We start from the raw sequence: 14,116 nt of genomic DNA, 5'->3' as shown, positions 1-14,116 counted from the left end.
TATGTAATACTTGCCCGACCACTTTTGTTATGTATTTCATACTGTTATCATTGTCGCCTCTACGCAAGGGTCTCAAGATGGCGTAATGTAGCGCCGAAACTGGTTACTCAAATAAAATAACAGCTCGAAATTTGGACGGCTGAAACTGTTTTGATTCATTTTATTTAACGCCGGTGATCGGACGAGAACTGGTGGGTACAAGGCGTCAAGGTCTTTAGCAAACATATGATAATTAACTTCCAACGACTTATTGAGTCCATGCTATATCGAGATCCTGCACTACGCTGGACAAAAGGAGATCCGACACGATATTAGGAAGCATCGCATGACTTCTGCCACCTCTGTGTAAATGACACCATAGGCCTGACATCTCTAGGGTATTTCTGTTACTTTTGGGATTGGCAGCCGGGTAATATGAGAGTTAAAATTTCTAAAATTTCTGAATAAGTGATGCTATTCTGTATTATTTTCTAATGGTTGCATGTTGGGGTTACCATAAGTTGTGCTAATGAATTATAAATGGGAACGAGGGTTTTTCCCAACATTTGGATTTGATTTGAATTGATGTTATTTTAAGTTGTTAATAAACATGTTTCCTGAATGTTGTTGCACACCTCTTAACCCAGCACCACTGACGCAGGACTGGGGACGAGTGATGCCACAGGCATCGGTATGGCTGTGTATGGACATGACAGTCACCACTGTACAGTGATTGAGGAGCACTCGTCCGAGTATTTGTAGATATTTCATCCCTTGATGCAGCTGGAAGCACAAAAAAATTTGATTGTACATTACTATTGTAAAAACAGTGCTCGGGCGAAAGATCAGCTATCACTGTTAAATCCCCACACTACTTCTTCTGCGCAAGTTACCAATATCTTCAGGTGCGATGAACAAATTTCTCAGCATTGACTGTAGTATACTGTTCGGCAACAGACATTATTTTTGATTTGAAGTTTTCCATTTGCTATTGTTAGAACTATGGCAGTTCAGATATTGCCTTAATATTGTACAGTGAGTTTGTAAAGAACCAGTGTTGGGAAGCAATGGATTTTCATGTGAAGGCTTGGTTCGAGGATTTTTTACACACATCAAAAAAAGTTTTGCATCACTCCGGTTCCCTGAACTCCTGATGATAGAAGTTGACTGTGGATATTGTATCACAGACACAATCCCTTTGACTGATCAGAAATGTCACTAAACCCGCCCAAAGATGTAAACAACCATGTATGTTCAGCGCCTATTAGACGGTGGTGTCCGACAGCTGATCAGTTCCAGTCATTCCACCAGGAAGGAGGAATACGGCTCGTGTTGTCTGTAGTTCAACCATGTCTAGACGGGCAGTACCGCTGTTCGATTACGTCCGCATTGTTACTTTATGCCAGGAAGGGCTCTCAACAAGGAAAGTGTCCAGGCGTCTTGGAGTGAACACAAAGCGTTCGGACGTGGAGGAGATACAGAGAGACAAATGGTTCAAATGGCTCTGAGCACTATGGGACTCAACTGCTGTGGTCACAAGTCCCCTAGAACTTAGAACTACTTAAAACTAACTAACCTAAGGACATTACACACATCCATGCCCGAGGCAGGATTCGAACCTGCGACCGTAGTACAGAGAGACAGGAACTGTCGATGACATGCCTCGCTCAGGCCGCCCAAGGACTACTACTGCAGTGGATGACCGCTCCCTACGGATTATGGCTCGGAGAAACCCTGACAGCAACGCCACCATGTTGAATAATGCTTTTCGTGCAGCCATAGGACGTCGTGTTAGGACTCAAACTGTGCTCAATAGCCTGCATGATGCGCACCCTCTCTCCCGACTTCTTTGGCGAGGTCCATCTTCGCAGCGCGGTACACATGGGCCCAACAACATGCCGAATGGACCGCTCAGGATTGGGATCACGTTCTCTTCACCGATGAGTGTCGCATATGCCTTCAACCAGACAATCGTCGTAGGCGCGTTTAGAGGCAACCCTGTCAGGCTGAACGCCTTAGACACACTGGCCAGCGAGTGCAGCAGGTTGGATGTTCACTGAAGTTTTGGGGTGGCATTATGTGGGGCCGACGTACGCCTCTGGTCGCAATGGAAGGCGCCGTAACCGCTGTACAATACGTGAATGCCATCCTCCGACCAATAGTCAACCATATCGGCAGCATACTGGCGAGGCATTCGTCTTCATGGACGACAATTCGAGCCCCCATCGTGCACATCTTGTGAATAACTTCCTTCTTTGGGAACGGCATCGCTTGACTAGAGTGGCCAGCATGTTCTCCAGACATGAAACCTATCGAACATGTCTGGGATAGATTGAAAAGGGCTGTTTGTGGACAACGTGACCCAGCAACTACTCTGAGGGATCTACGCCGAATCGCCTTTGAGGAGTGGGACAATCTCGACCAACAGTACCTTGCTGAACTTGTGGATAGTATGCCACGACGAATACAGGCATGCATCAGTGCAAGAGGACATGCTACTGGGTATCAGAGTTGCCGTTGTGTACAGCAGTCTGGACCACCACCTCCGAAGGTCCTGCTGTATGGTGGTACAACATGCAATGTGTGGTTTTCATGAGCAATAAAAAGGGCAGAAATGATGTTTATATTGACCTCTATTCCAATTTTCTCTGCAAGTTCCGGAACTCTCGGAAACGAGGTGATAAAAACTTTTTTTGATGTGTGTGCAATGTTCGTAAAAGTATAACTATACAACTCTATCTCGAGTTCCATCATGCAGCATTCAGTAATCAATCACGTATGGGAAAGATCGTTTGCAATTGATTTCCTGAATTTCATCGTGGTCATCCTTTTATCAGGAATGAATTTCGTGAAGACTGACCAAAATCGCTTGCTGTTCCAAAAAACATCTGTACCGTGTGTACCATGACTGAATAAAAACATTGACTTAGTGTGAGAAAGAACCGTCCTTCGGCATATCAAGGACTTCTGTACTTCCGATTTTGAAAGAAAAGATTTGTTTCAAGATGAACAGAAACCAAGAAAAGTGGTTCGATCGCAAAGAAAGCTCCAGAAAATAACCTCTTATTTATTTGGTCAGAGTGCTGAAGTCGCAGCCATTGTTTTATAGGGTCGAAGAACAATGAATTATAAACGGCATACAGCAATTAGATTCACAAAAATCAGTAACGAAATTGGGAAAACAACCGAAGACGTCGCATGACAATGGCAGCTGTCACACCGCCCGTCAAACACTTATTTGACTGATAAAAACATGTAATTAATGACCCATTGCTCATATTTAATGCTTAACAACATCTTTCCCTCCTCTAATGCAAGCAAAAGTTTGTAGATAGCGATTATCATCGCTTAAAACTGCTGTTCAATTCTTCTGAAACCAAGTTTTTGAAGTACCAACATCAGAGTGGAAAAAATGATTGCAGAAGTCAAACACTTGCGAAAATGGATACATTAATTGATCAAAATGTAAATTGTTCTTAAAATGTAACACCATGAAATGTCCACTACCCCTGTAAAAGCGTTCTACAGACGAATAAAACTGTTACTACTGCTTCATCACATATATAAATAATCTGAATTTTGAACTAGGAAAAAAGAGAATATTATACCAGAAATAAATTAAAATCGGTCCAGTCCCCAGTTCTGATCAAGGGTTCTGAGTGATTTATCATGATCTTTAGTCATTCTGTCGGAATGAGAACCCGTTCCCAAATAAAGGGTGTAACAAAAAGACATGGACAAACTTTCGGGAACCATTCCTCACAAGTAAAGGAAAAAATATGTTATATGAACATGAGTCCAGAAACGCTTTATTTTCACGTTAAGGCTCAGTTTCTAAACCTCTTCAGCAAACTAATTATCTACCCTGAAACGAAGCCTCATCCAGTAACAGCACGTTTGCTCTAAAGTGAGTGTTGAAACATTGTTGAATGAACCTTCGCAGAAGTTTACCAGCGCAGAAAAATCAAGTGCCGATAGTGCTTGCTCACGATGTACATGGTGCGGATAAAGCAGGTTCTCATGTCGTACTCTTCAGATAGCTGTGTCCTCATCGTTACTTGTTACAGCCAATTGTCTTACGCTGAAACAAGAGTTGTCGTCAACTGCACGAATAAGTTCCAAGTTCCTCCTCTAGTTGAGGTTATCTCGACCTCTTAAACCTCCCTCAGTCGCGAGGAGTAGGCTTAAACATCCTATGCTTCCAAAGACCGCGTTCAGTTCCTTCAAACATCCTCCTGTCATGGCACTGCTGTTCTCGAAACCGCTGCAGATGCTAACGTTCAGCGCCACGGCTAATCCACAAAGTAAAGTCGTAGGGTATGAGTGGCTGGGAGACCCAAAAGGGCAGGTTCAACCGCCTAATTGGAAAGATTTTCCCTGTCCACTGAGCCCACAGACAGCTGTCCTGGCGAAGTATGAGAGTTGCGCGTTTATGTATACAGGGTGGTCCATTGATTGTGACCGGGCCAAATATCTCACGAAATAAGCGTCAAACGCAAAAACTACAAGGAACGAAACTTGTCTAGCTTGAAGAGGGAAACCAGATGGCGCTATGATTGGGCCGCTAGATGGTGTTGCCATAGGTCAAACGGGTATCACCTGCGTTTTTTTTTTAAATAGGAACCCACTATTTTTATTACATATTCGCGTAGCACGTAAAGAAATATGAATGTTTTAGTTTGGACCACTGTTTTCGCTTGTGATAGATGGCGCTGTAATAGTCACAAACATATGGCATACAATTTTAGACGAACAGTTGGTAACTGGTAGGTTTTTTAAATTAAAATACAGAACGTAGGTACATTTGAACATTTTATTTCGGTTGTTCCAATGTGATACATGTACCTTTGTGAACATATCATTTCTCAGAACGCATGCTGTTACAGCGTGATTACCTGTAAATACCACATTAATGCAATAAATGCTGAAAATGATGTCCGTCAACCTCAATGTATTAGGCAATACGTGTAAAGACATTCCTCTCAACAGCGAGTAGTTCGCCTTCTGTCATGTTCGCACATACCTTGACAATGCGCTGACGCATGTTGTCAGGCGTTGTCGGTGGATCACGATAGCAAATATCCTTTGACTTTCCCCACAGAAAGAAATCCGGGGACGTTAGATCCGGAGAACATGCGGGCCATGGTATGGTGCTTCGACGACCAATCCACCTGTCATGAAACTGCTATTCAATACCGCTTCAACCGCACGCGACCTATGTGCCAGTTATCCATCATGTTGGAAGTATATCGCCATTCCGCCATGCAGTGAAACATTTTGTAGCAACATCGGTAGAACATTACGTAGGAAATCAGCATATATTGCACCATTTAGATTGCCATCGATAGAATGGGGGCCAATTATCCTTCCTCCCATAATGCCGCACCATACATTAACCCGCCAAGGTCGCTGATGTTCCACTTGTCGCAGCCATCGTGGATTTTCCGTTGCCCAATAGTGCATATTATGCCGGTTTATGTTACCGCTTTTGGTAAATGACGCTTCGTCGCTAAATAGAACGCGTGCAAAAAATCTGTCATCGTCCCGTAATTTCTCTTGTGCCCAGTGGCAGAACTGTACACAACGTAGTCGTCGCCATGCAATTCCTGGTGCATAGAAATACGGTAAGGGTGCAGTCGATGTTGATGTAGCATTCTCAACACCGAAGTTTTTGAGATTCCCGCGCAATTTGTCTGCTTCTGATGTGCGGATTAGCCGCGACAGCAGCTAAAACACCTAATTGGGCATCATCATTTGTTGCAGGTCGTGGTTGACGTTTCACGTGTGGATGAACACTTCCTATTTCCTTAAATAAAGTAAATATCCGGCGAACGGTCCGGGCACTTGGATGATGTCGTCCAGGATACCGAGCAACATACATAGCACACTCCCGTTGGGCATTTTGATCACAATAGCCATATGTTAACACGATATCGACCTTTTTCGCAGTTGGTAACCGGTCCATTTTATGACGGGTAATGTATCACGAAGCAAATACCGTCCGCACTGGCGGAATGTTACGTGATACCACGTACTTATACGTTTGTGACTATTACAACGCCATCTACCACAAAGCGAAAAAAATGGTCCAACTAAAACATTCATATTTCTTTAAGTACTACACGAATATATAATAAAAAATGGGGGTTCCTATTTTTAAAAAAACGCAGTTGACATCCGTTTGACCTACGGCAGCACCATCTAGCGGGCCAACCATAGCGCCATCTGGTTTCCCCCTTCAAGCTAGACGAGTTTCGTTCTTTGTAGTCTTTTCATTTGATGCTTATTTCGTGAGATATTTGGCCCGGTCACGATCAATGGACCACCCTGTATATGTCAATCGTTGACGAAAGTAATGGTGTGCTTATAGTGTAGTATCGTGTTGATGTTGGGGAAGATGGGGGAAGGGAGAGGGTGAAACCCGTTGCCAGCACACAGCCTACTCCTCTCGAAGAGCACCAAGGTGGCCGCCGAGCTCAACGTCCCCATCCGACGAACGGATCACCACCAACAGTGTCGCATGCCCTCGCTTCATGAGACTGCGGAGACATTTGGAACTGAATTCAGGACATTGGCGCAAAGACTGCTGATTAGGGATTTTACACTATCGCCCCTCCTGTCCCCTCTGCCGTAAAAGCAAAGGGAAAAGTGTCAATAGCATACGCCGTACACGGACAGTCACCAAAACAATTACAGTAAAATCTCTGATGTCCGAGCTTCGATTAATCGACTCCTCGGATTATCTGACCGTGTGTCCGACCATCCATCTGCGCCCCGAGCCGAAAAGCGTGCCTGCGTCATAGATAGATTTTACTCCTGTCACAAAAGGACCAACGCTCTGAGTCACGCTCCTTCAAAAACATAAATTTATCAGAAGTTCCTTTTTATTCCAAACCCAAAAAAGCCTTTGGATGCATGGTAATCTCTTTAAAGAATGTTTTTTGGTGCTTGTGTTCCCGCTGTTAAAAAAAATACTTCGGATCAAAAAAGTACGACCTCGTGCGTCGGCCGGAGTGGCAGAACGAGTCTAGGAGCTACAGCCTGGAACCGCGCGACCGCTACGGTCGCAGGTTCGAATCCTGCCTCGGGCATGGATGTGTGTGATGTCCTTAGGTTAGTTAGGTTTAAGTAGTTCTAAGTTCTAGGGGACTGATGACCAAAGAAGCTAAGTCCCATAGTGCTCAGAGCCATTTGAACCATTTTGAACCACCTCGTGCAATGGTATTGTTAGACAACGCCCTCGGAGTCGAACTTCAACAAACTGACATAAAAGCTATGATTTCCCCCACGCCCACCCCACGTGACTCCAGTAAGGGAACCAGTGGACCATGGTGTTACTGATGGGTTAAAATGGTGTTACGAAAGGTCAGCGCTTTGTTAGAGAAAATAGAAGAGTGTTATGATCCTTTCGAAGCAATGAAAAACCTCGACATAAAAGATGAAATTACACAATTGTTCAGTCTTGGGGAGAACTAAAGAAAACCCTCTACAAAAATGGCGGAAGAAGGTTTGTGCTAGCGTACACCAAGGATATGAACTTTCAGAAACTAATGAGTCAGACACACAGCTTTAATGACTGATTTTCAAACACTTCAAAATGATATCCAAACTACTGATGTACAGCAATGGGTAACAGAAGGTAAAGTTGCTGTTATCACCAATGAAGAATTTTAAGACGATCACATCACCGATCGTGTTTTGCAACAGTGTAGTGCTGACCAAGAGCAGTCAAATGATGACAAAAAGGAAAAGACGAAAAGATCAGACACACTGCAGCAAAGGGTGCCTCCAGACTGCCCTCAAATATTTGGGACAACAAACAACCGCTACAGCTATTCACAAATTGTCGGAAAAGAAGAGACATGATGCAGCCGCAAAGTCGAGGTTTAATAAAGCGAAACAAAAACCATTTTACATTTTTTAAACTGATTCTGCGTGTCTAAAAGTTTCTGTTTTCCTTTCTCTTTATTAGAAATATAATTTTATACCTAATTTTGTTGTATTACATAGTTAAGAGCTCTCCTCTGATATCCGACCACTCCCAGGTCCCAGAAGTGACAATTAATCGAGGTATTACAGCACTAACCGCACGCGAGGTGCTATTCTCTGCACGGCCGTCGCCAGCTGATCCGTATAGCAAACGGACATGTGCCAGCTCCGTATTTGAGTACATTTCCACTGCAGTATAGCAGAAAACGAATCTTTAGAGAACACTAAACAGTTGTTGCTCCGCGCTTGATTCTACACTACTGGCCATTAAAATTGCTACACCAAGAAGAAATGCAGATGATAAACGGGTATTCATTGGACAAATATATTACACTGGAACTGGCATGTGATTACATTTACACACAATTTGAGTGCATAGGTCCTGAGCAATCAGTACCCTGAACAACCACCTCCGGCCGTAATAACGGCCTTGATACGCCTGGGCATTGAGTCAAACAGAGCTTGGTTGGCGTGTACAGGTACAGCTGCCCATGCAGCTTCAAGACGATACCACAGTTCATCAAGAGTAGTGACTGGCGTATTTGACGAGCCAGTTGCTCGGCCACCATTGACCAGACGTTTTCAGTTGGTGAGAGATCTGGAGAATATGCTGGCCAGGGCAGCAGTCGAACATTTTCTGTGTCGAGAAAGGCTCGTACAGGACCTGCAACATGCGGTCGTGCATTATCCAGTTGAAATGTAGGGTTTCGCAGGGATCGAAGGACGGTAGAGCTACGGGTCGTAACACATCTGAAATGTAACGTCCACTGTTCAGAGTGCCGTCAATGCGAACAAGAGGTGACCGAGACGTGTAACCAATGGTACCACATACCATCACGCCGGGTGATACGCCAGTATGGCGATGACGAATACACGCTTCCAATGTGCATTCACCGCAGAGTCGCCAGACATTGATGCGACCATCATGATGCTGTAAACAGAACCCGGATTCATCCGAAAAAATGACGTTTTGCCATTCGTGCACCCAGGTTCGTCGTTGAGTACACCATCGCAGGCGCTCCTTTCTGTAATGCAGCGTCAAGGGTAACGGCAGCCATGGTCTCCGAGCTGATAGTCCATGTTGCTGCAAACGTCGTCGAACTGTTCGTGCAGATGGTTGTTGTCTTGCAAACGTCCCCATCTGTTGACTCGGGGGTCGAGACGTGGTTGCACGTTTCGTTACAGCCATGCGGATAAGATGCCTGTCATCTCGAATGCTAGTCATACGAGGCCGTTGGGATCGAGCACGGCGTTCCGTATTACCCTCCTGAACCCACCGATTCCATATTCTGCTAACAGTCACTGGATCTCGACCAACGCGAGTAGCAATGTCGCGATACGATAAACCGCAATCGCGATAGGCTACAATCCGACCTTTATCAAAGTCGGAAACGTGATGGTACGCATTTCTCCTCCTTACACGAGCCATCACAACAACGTTTCACCAGGCAACGCCGGTCAACTGCTGTTTGTGTATGAGAAATCGGTTGGAAACTTTCCTCATGTCATCACGTTGTAGGTGGCGCCACCATCGCCAACCTTGTGTGAATGCTCTGAAAAGCTAATCATTTGCACATCACAACATCTTCTTCCTGTCGTTTAAATTAAGCGTCTGTAGCACGTCATCATCGTGGTGTAGCAGTTTTAATGGCCAGTATTGTAGGAGAGTAATGAAGTTAGTCGCATGACAACAAAGCAATTAAGTGAGTCGTATGGCCGACCGGAGTGGCCGAGCGGTTCCAGGCGCTACAGTCTGGAACCGCGCGACCGCTACGGACGCAGATTCGAATCCTGCTTCGGGCATGGATGTGTGTGATATCCTTAGGTTAGTTAGGTTTAGGTAGTTCTAAGTTCTAGGGGACTGATGACCTCAGCAGTTCAGTCCCATAGTGCTCAGAGCCACTTTAACCATTTTTTGAGTCGTATGTCAACAGTACCTCCGCTCAATTGGAAGAAGAAACATTGTCGGTGAACCTAAGCACTATAACTTGCTGTACATTCTAAACAAACGTAATCAAGTGAGTGTTTTGAACATTAATGTACGATAACGTTTCATGTATAGGTGGTACGTTCTGCTTCTGTGTGTTTCCCCTAATTAGTGTGGTTATGGAGACAAGTGTAAAATGATCTCTAAAATGGAAATGAAGGGCTTCTGGATCCAAGTCCGTACAACACATTTTACTGCTCTCCGTGTGAGGGTTGTTTACTGAAAGTTTAAACATACATTTTTGTTACACGCAGCTGGGACGTCCTGTCTCTTCTCACAGGCATCTGGGAAATTTGGCTAGAATGAATAATTTTACGATAGCCTGTAATCTCTGACACAGTACTCGTTAAGGCCTGTGCTATGGTAAGTGAGCGGGATTCACCTTACGAGAAAGGATTTTGGCATAGATATCGACCGTGTGTACCTGAATGGTGGCAAATCAGACTTAGATCCACTCTGTAATAACAATGATCCCGTCAAGTAAGTTCGAAATGCAATCACACGTCAGGATGGATCAAAAGCAAACCATAAGATGCTAGCAATGTGACAATAATACGGTCGCCAGCCTAATTAGGCATTAACTGAGTTTATTCCCTGTACAAGTTGGTATATATTAATGAAAACAACAAGTTGTAACACAGCATAATATAGTAGAATTTTAGAACCAGAAAATCTATTGAACTGATAGTTTCACGTTCTGTACTGATATGGAAAATCACGAATACATAACACTACACTATAGTGTTTACTACAAAACTTTATAGTGGCTATTAATCTGATTAAAACTGGGCATAGGCTACCCTAGAAATTGTACTTTCATGCCACACACAAAATGTTGATTTTGATAAAGATAAAACACTGATAAACTTCATTATTATATCAATACTAAAGTTACCTTTCGACTTCGTTAGACCTTCGCTATTCATTTTCTGGTACGTTAACAAAATCTTTCTTTAAACACCATTCTAATATAGCTAGTTCTGCAAATAATTATTATTAACACAATTTTTCATTTTCATTTCGGGACACTCGGATTGCACAACGTTTGGAAATGACCCTGTCTAGTTTAGTTGCGAGGATACTTAAATGATGGAAAAGTTCTGGTAAAATTTAGGTTATTATTGCACCAAACAAACACAGTTCACTCTCTGATCCATACGAATACAGTACTAAAAGTATCAACCTGCTAGTATCGATGCGGCCGTTGGCGGGCGGCAAGATGGCGGGGCACAGAGCACACATACAACCACAGCTATGGCTCTTGACGTATCGGCACTTTAATTCTTCTTTTCCATTTAGCGCCTATGGAATTTTGCCTTGCTGTGTGGGCGTTGGAACGGCATACCCGAGGCTCAGTGAAGCTTTATCTTCCAGGAGAGCCTCCTCGCTCCAGAAGGTGTTGCTCAAACCAGTGCCAAACTCCAACTACTACTGTGCCCGTTGTGCCGTGCAGTGCCCGCGCGCATTTTCCGCGCTCGCCTGCCATCCATCTTTTACCGCTCCCTGACAGACAGGGTATTCACCCGAGGTTTTGCATTCTACATATCCTAACACATTGCCTACGTATGGACCAGACGCACAGTTACAATTTTAAACATCTTACAACAGTTTCAACATTTGTTACATTTCAATTCTATTACAATATTACTTAAAATTTGACATAAACATTAATATTCGCATTGAAACTTATTTACAGTTTTCTTAACATAATGGCATGGACAAAAAGAAATGAAATCAGAAAATCAATTACACAAGTTTATCGTAAAATCAGATGAAAAGAATTTCTTACATGTACAATATTACAGAGTCGTTGTGTAAGTAGGATGTTTAGGTTTTTATGTTGGTAACGCGTTGTAGCGCTCTTATGAAAATCACTGACTGTGCTGTGTGCAGTCGGTGGCTGGTTTGCATTGTTGGATTTTGCTATTGTAGTGTTGGGCAGTTGGCTGTTAACAGCGCTTAGCGTTGCGCAGTTGGAGGTGGGCCGCCAGCAGTGGTGGATGTGGGGAGTGAGATGGCAGAGTTTTGAGAGCGGATGATCTGGACGTGTGTCCATCAGAAACAGTACATTTGTAAGAATGAATGTCATGAAATGCTATATATATTATGACTCTTGAACACTATTAAGGTAAATACATTATTTGTACTCTATCAAAATCTTTCATTTGCTAACTATGCCTATCAGTAATGAGTGACTTCAGTAGTTAGAATCTTTTATTTAGCTGGCAGTATTGGCGCTCGCTGTATTGCAGTAGTTCGAGTAATGAAGATTTTTGTGAGGTAAGTGTTTCATTAAAGGTATAGATTATTGTTAGTCAGGGCCATTCTTTTGTAGGGATTATTGAAAGTCAGATAGCGTTGCGCTAAAAATATTGTGTGTCAGTTTAGTGATGATCAGAAAAAGTAAAGTGAGAAATGTCTGAGTACGTTCAGTTCTCCTCAGCTGTTTGAAAATCAAACAACCTAAGGAGCTTATCAGCACAGTCATTCATAAATTTTTCTAAGGGGATGTTTCATATGGCGACCCTGCCAGGATACCTCACTGGAATCTTCTGATTTTTTCTTGTAGTTTGTGTAATTAGTGTAGCTATTGTTTATTGCCAGCGCTTAATTATAGAGAGAATTTCCTTTGTAGTTGTATTTTCTCATTGTTGTACAGTAAAACAGTTGTGGCATGCATGTAGATTTGCACCAAGTATTTCGCAGCTGCGCTTGCAATTAACGAGATATTATTTTCAGTGGTATGCTAATATGTTTTATTGTTTTTGCTCTTCAAATTGTGCTTTTCTGTGTTATCGTGTGAAATATTGTGACAATAATGGCGTGTGAAATCGTTTGTACAGAGTCGTTGTTGTTACAAGCCCACCCAGCTCTTACAAGCAGGGAATGGAAGATATGGAAGAAATGGAGACTGCGGTCGCAGACTGAGACGGTTGTTTATGCTCATCAGTGGGCGATCGGCCCGGGAGGAACTTGAGTCGCACCCGAGCGGGCGCCGTGGGCGGTCTCGCGGCGCAAGACGGCAGGCACGGCGCAATAGCGACGCCGCGCAAACAGCGCCCTGTAAAACACTGAGCCAACACGTGTAATTGGTTTGTTCGGCAAACAGCGGCCAAAGTGCTTTCGCGGCCGGATCGCATCACAGGCGGGCGCGTTCGCGCCAGCAGGCAGCCAGCAGGGCCCACCCCCTGGACACACAGCGGGCAGCGCCGCACCTGCGCTGGCTGCCCGTCGGCCACGCCCCTCCCAGCCAGCCGGGCGCACACCACACCACAACACAACAGGGTGCGCGCACACACGCAGAGTCCTGCCCACATCCGTGCTACAATGCTCACCTCTCTCCAGTATCAGTTTGGCTTTAGAAATGGTTTAACAACTGAAAATGCTATATTCTCTTTTATCTGTGAGGTTTTGGACGGATTAAATAAAAGGTTGCGAACGCTAGGTGATTTCTTTGATTTAACGAAGGCTTTTGACTGTGTTGACCACAAAATATTACTGCAGAAGTTGGACCATTATGGCGTAAGTGGAGTAGCTTACAATTGGTTAGCCTCTTACTTTAAGAACAGGAAGCAGAAGGTAATTCTCCGCAATATTGAGAGTGGTAGTGATGTTCAGTCCCAATGGGGCACTGTTAAGTGGGGCGTTCCCCAAGGGTCGGTGCTGGGGCCACAGATGTTTCTTATTTATATAAATGATATGCCTTCTAGTATTACAGGTGATTCAAAAATATTTCTGTTTGCTGATGACACCAGCTTGATAGTGAAGGATCTTGTATGTAACCCTGAAATATTATCAAATAATGTAGTTCATGAAATAAGTTCGTGGCTTTTGGAAAATAATTTGATGCTAAATCACAGTGAGACTCAGTTTTTACAGTTTCTAACCCACAATTCAACAAGAACCGATATTTTGATCAGACAGAATGGGCATATTATAAGCGAGATGGAACAGCTCAAGTTCCTAGGCGTTTGGATAGATAGTAAGCTGTTGTGGAAAGCCCATGTTCAGGATCTTGTTCAGAAATTTACCATTAGAACAGTATCTGAAGTAAGTGACAGTTCAACAAGAAAAGTAGTCTACTTCGCATATTTTCATACACTTATGTCGTATGGTATTATTTTTTGGGGTAATTCTTCTGATTCACAAAGGGTATTTTTG

This window comes from Schistocerca piceifrons, chromosome 1, assembly GCF_021461385.2.
Source record: "Schistocerca piceifrons isolate TAMUIC-IGC-003096 chromosome 1, iqSchPice1.1, whole genome shotgun sequence".
Lineage (NCBI taxonomy): Eukaryota > Metazoa > Arthropoda > Insecta > Orthoptera > Acrididae > Schistocerca > Schistocerca piceifrons.
Note: the sequence above shows the minus strand (reverse complement) of the source record.